Consider the following 6000-nt stretch of genomic DNA (forward strand, 5'->3'; position numbering starts at 1 on the left):
TCATTGATTGCTCTCATGTCTAGATGATGGAGAATTCTAGAATTTGGCTTTCAATGACAGAATTCACAATCAATTACACAGCCCTTCAGTGGTCCACATCTCCTTCATGCAATATTTTAATTATTGAAAAATCCTGTAAAGCGAAGAAAAAGTGATTTGATACATTCATTTCCTATGGTTTAAAAAAAAAAAAAAGCCTGCCATAAGCATAAATTGTTAGCGTTAAATTTAGATAAATTAGTGTAAAAATCAATTTAATAGAATTGTCAATACTTACAAATCTAAATAACTGTTTCCACATGAAGGTTGTTATGTTAACATAACCAGGTTATGTTAAGGTTATGTTAACATAACCAGATAGTTGTTTATTGATGGACCAAAGGGTGCAAAATTATTCATTATCTTGGAGATGATGTTGCTCATAAGTGTGCTGATGGGCATCGTTAACCACATTGAAAAAGGAGACCTGGTCCTTTATTTAAGTCTCCATAAAAGGCAATTCTTAATTTTTGTCCCTAAACAAAGATTCTTTTTCTAAATTTTTAATCATGAAATAAAAACCTGTACTTTCCTCATTCAAATCTTGAAGCTCTTGGGTTTGAAGATAAACTTCCAGACCTCCCATTGTCAAAACAAGCTTTCAAAAGGTCCTTCCCACACTTACTCAGTTCCCGTAAACCTAGGATTCAAAGCAATGACTCACCATATTAATTCTTCAGCAATAGACTGATACTCCTTGCTGTTGCTCTCTCGAGTTCTGTAAGAGACCATGAGAATTTCTCCAACTGCAAATTCATTCTCATGAAACTGGATGAGAATTATACAAGGACTCAGTAACATCAGGATCACTGTCAAGATGAACAATTCTATAATTAATATGTGGGTTGCTTTTGTTCTCCAGGTGATGAATTTTTTTTCTCCGTAGCCCAACACAGAACCTTCTGCTTAAATAATGATGACATTGTAATGTTCCTTGGAAAACGGACTCAAAAGCTAGCCAATGAAAAATATATTGAACTAATAGAAAGTAAGCTGAGCTTTGGACATGACTGATTGACTTATCCTGGGAAAATCTTATTCCCTTCCCAGGCAGCCTTAATTCTCTAACCCATAACTTTCCAGTCTCTAGAGGTTAAGTGCACTGTGAACTACTCTCCGCCCTACTCTTACTTATTATTATTACTACAATACACATACCAAACTGTGTGCAGGCACATATATATATGGCCATTCATTTGCCTGACAAGCTTTCATTTGGGGTCAACTATATGCAGACACAGTCTTGGGCTCTCCAGGATTTAGAGAATAAAAGTCACTTTTGAAAGGATATACATACGTGTGTGATATATGAAATAATGTGATTCAGCAAATCACAATAGAAACACAATGACCAATACTTGATAAATGTTCACTCCCATTGGTAATCAAAGACATTTATAATGACAATAATAAACTATTTGTCACCTATCAAATTAGGAATGGCCTTTAAAGGAGCTCTTGGGTGGCTCAGTCAGTTAAGTAACTGACTCTTGCTTTCGGTTCAGGTCATGATCTCAGGGTCCTGGGATCGAACCCCGTATCAGGCTCTGTGATTAGCACTGAGTCTGCTGGAGATGATCTCCCTCTCCCTCTGCTCCTCCCTCCCTCAAAAAACAAAGAAATAAAACCTTTAAAAAACCCTACACATTAACAGCAAGTATGGGGTACTGGGTAAATATGTTTTGAGTTGGCTGCCAAGCACCACTTTCCTGGAAATTGCCCCTCTTTCTTATCACGCAGATATCCTATATTGATTATTCCAAAATTGACACCCATTAAGAACTAGGCTTAATCCAGTTCTCTCAAAGGAATTTGAAATGTGTAATAAACGTTTTTAGTTGCAAAGAATTTGTTCCCTTGAAAGGGAGAGAGAGATCACCTTTTTTACTATTGCTAGTGGCCCTTTTCCCTCATGATGAATAAGAGGGCAGAGAGAGCTGGTTTGCAGCTAGAGAGACGGACAACTCGGGGGCAGGGGGAAGCAGACTCAGGGTATGGTGCATTAGGGTAGACTACTATAAGAAACAGTCCCAAATCTCTGTGGATTAACACAATGCAAGTTTCTTTCTTGCTCACATAAAGAAAGTCCAGTGTTAATGTTGTTGGGCGGCTCTCAGGCATAGCCCTCTCCAAGTGGTGCCTAGGGGACACAGGCTCTTTCACTCCACGTCACATCTCCACAATCTGGTGGTTTCAAGATCCCCCTGGCATCATCCCATCCCATCCCAGTATTGAAGAGACAAAACATGAAAACTCACATGGGACATTTTGTAACCAGGTCTACAAGAGGCATACTATCAATTATTTCCAAAATCCATCGGCCAGGACTCAGTCATACATGACTTCCATCCAGATGCCAGGAGGGCCAGGAAATAGAACTCCACATCTCTGAAGGAGAGCCAAACCAGACATTGTTCAGCACTGGATCTGCTACAAGGGGAGAGAGAGAACCTCTTGGTTTCCCAGAGCCCCTCAATCTTGCCTTATCTGAGGCTTTGTCAGCCAAACCCAATATCCTTACCCAGGCTCACTCAGTTGGTCTCTACTATTTACAACCCAAGGAAAAGACTAACAAATCATCAAAACACTTTACAGATTCCAGAGCATTTTGACCACTCACAATCTCATTTAATTTTTACATCAAGGAAACAAAGTAACAGTACATGAAGAAACAGAGTCTCGGGAAAATTGTATCAATTGCCCAAGTCCCACCACAACATGTACAGTCGGGACTGGAATCAAATCCTTCTGACGCCAATGCTGAGTGCTCTCCTCTTCATTGGGAGTAAGAACCTCTTGGAGGAAGGAAATCACACTCCCGACTCCTTACCATAAGTGGTTTTTAGCAGCTTACTCAGAATGCTTGGATGAGAATGAAATGACGGGGGGCAAAGAGGAAAGCCCGGGAAGAGCAGACACATCAGTTTTTCCCAGTTTTGCAGAGGCTGTACTGCGAATTGGGAAAGAAAATCTGATCCAAGCCAAATCCCTGCTGTACACCCCTCCTGTACGCAGGCCTCCATTTTGTGCTTGGCATTGGAACACCGTCCAGATGATGACATAAAACATTTATCGAAAATCCCAGAAGGAGAGCAAGACAAATGGCAAAGTCCTTGAGTCGTGGCACCAAGATGAAAGGCATCAGGTTCTCCTAGCCTGGGTGAGAACAACAAGGATGGGGGAGAACGATAAATCCAGCTCCGTGCACAATAAATGATGAGCTAGCTCCGGAACGACAGTCAACAGCTGCTTGGTTTCCTCGGAGCTAACAGCTGCCACCTCTGCTGGGCTTTCTCTACCAGCAGCTCCATGGACATCCAGCCTCCCAGAATTGATGATCGAGGCTCTCCGGTGTGGCAGGGAGGCCTCTGCCAGAGGGAAGGGCGTTTGAACGCTGCTGAGCGAGGGAGGAAAGTGCCAGGTAGGAACAACCTTGACACAGGAAGGTTGTTCAGAAAGTGCTCAGAGCCAGTTGGGGAGAGGGTGGACAGGGCTTCTAAGGCTGCCGTGCGCACGTGTCTTTGTAGAGGTTTTCCTTGGTCCCGGGCAAGAAGAGGAAAAGACCGTGTAGCACGCTTTCCTTGTTAAACGCATTCCATTTCAAGGACTATTCTGTAGTGCGAGATTACTTCCTCGCTTGCTTTGATGTTCAAATTTCCTTTTATGAACCAATAGTGATAGAAAATTGTATTTGTAGAAATATAGACTCCTGGCAAAATAAAACGTTGGCAGAGGATTTCAGTTCTCAAGTTTTTTGTTGTCTCTTTTGTTGGTCCGTGAAATTGATAAGTCTGGTACCCATTCGAAAGTCCAAAACACTTTAAGGGTCATTCACAGTGAGATTTTACAAAGGAGAAAACTGAGCAAATACCCATACATATCAGAATGTTAAATTGCACAAACTTCAAGGGCAAGTCTGTGCTTAGAGGTAGAATAAATAACAGCACCTCCGAGAAAAGTCATAACACCAAACAGAAACAGCCTTAAAAATCAGAATTCCAGGTGCCTCTTCAAGACATGTGAAAAGGGGGTTGATGGACCAACCAAGCCTCTACTGGTGCTCACAATTATCTCTAAGACAGGGAACACATGCACCTGAAAAACCAGGGGCTAGTACATTTCCCAGAACGGATTATAAAATACTAGTCAGGAGCCAGCGGCACAGACTTTGACAGCAGCCTGGCTCCCCGTGTTCACAAGGACACTGAGAAGCACTAACAACAGTAGCCTTTTTGCAAAAGTGCAAAACACAGGTGAGAGAACAAGAGGAAGTACATCAGGCAGCACTCAGAATAGAAGCCATATTTCTGTATGAAGGGGACTACCTCTACCTGCCACCTGCTTACACTCTAGGACCAGGGCATGTGACAAAATGGGACAGTTTGGGAAAGGCAAAGGCTTGGGCTGCCGTGCAGATAAAGATTATGGTGTGTTTTCCTTGACTGGTTTTCCATGAGTTTCAGACACCTCTGCACCACGTTAATTCAAGGTCGTGTTCCTGGCTTGTAATAACTTACAGAAACATGGGGCGCCTGGTGGCTCAGTCAGTTAAATGTCTGACTTTGGCTCAGGTCATGATCTCAGGGTCAGGCTCCCTGCTCAGTGGGGAGTCTGCTTCTCCATCTCCCTCCGCTCTTTCGCCCAACTTGAGCTTGGGCTCCCTAATAAACTAATAAAATCTTTAAAAAAAAAATAACATAAGGACACATAGCTGCTTTATAAGTAGAAAAAAAATTGTAAATGGATTATCAAGATATTCACTTTCATGTAAACCTGGCGATTCACAGACCCGTACCCCTGGGGCTAGTAATACATTATATGTTAATAAAAAAATTAAAAATTAAAAAATATATATATTCACTTTCCCTGAAAATTAGAGCATCCATTCTCTTGACCCATGTTTTCAATTTCCAAAGGAAATAGAAACGATCAGGAAGTATTTTTGGAAAAGGAACTAACATTTGTTTATCACCTATTATGGATTAAGCATGGTACTTGAAACTCTATATAGATTAGATCACGGACTTCTAACAACAACATTCTGAGGTACTATGGCCCCGTTTTCCAGATGAGAACACTGAGGCTCAATGACAGTAAGGCTCTTGCCCAGAGATCAACAGCTAAGTGTCAGAGTCAAGTACTAGCAAGTGTTTTCACCTTTCTTTCCACAGCCAGTTCCTCTCTCTGCCTGGAAGCAGAATGAATGGTTCTAGAAACAGAGATGCAAACAACCCCTTCTCAGAATCCCTCATCCCACTATTGCCCTCTTCATCACCTGCAGGGTCAACTTCATACTCCAGGGCCCGCCCCCACGTAATCCTGACTCTCTTAGTAGCTCACATCAAAATTATTTTACTTGTCCTTTCTCTTAAGCCCAGAAAGTCACTTTGGTGTGCCACATTAGGAGAGAATTTATCTGATCGAGTAACGCATAGTTCTCGACTAACAGAAGAGGACAAAAGAACAAATCCCCTGCAGGGGAGAGACAATGGCCCTGTCTTTATTAACAACTGACTCTACTGGGAGGAATGTCAAGTCCACTAACACGGGTGCTCAACAGAAATCTAGTGGGGTCTTCCCCTTCCACTGTCCAAAAAGCATTCCTTTTGTAGTAATTACCAGCTCCAAACTATGATGGTTAAAAAATATATGTCTGTATCCGATTCCAAACAGCCACAAAGACATGAGAAGAGAAAGATCCATTGTACTGGGTTGAACCATGCCCCTTGTGTTCCCATTCGCAAATTCATGTCCACCAGAAACCTGTACATGGAAACTTACTTGAAAATAAGTCTTTGCTAACATGAAATCATCCTGATTGGATGGGCTGTCATCCAGTGCCTGGCATCATAATAAGAAGGAAGTCGGAACACAGACACACACGGAGGAAGGACGGCCACATGAAAATGGCAGCAGAGTTTGGAGTGAAGTAGCTACAAGCCAGGGAATGCCAAGGATTAC

This window comes from Martes martes (assembly GCF_963455335.1).
Source record: "Martes martes genome assembly, chromosome: 8".
NCBI classification, from domain to species: Eukaryota; Metazoa; Chordata; class Mammalia; order Carnivora; family Mustelidae; genus Martes; species Martes martes.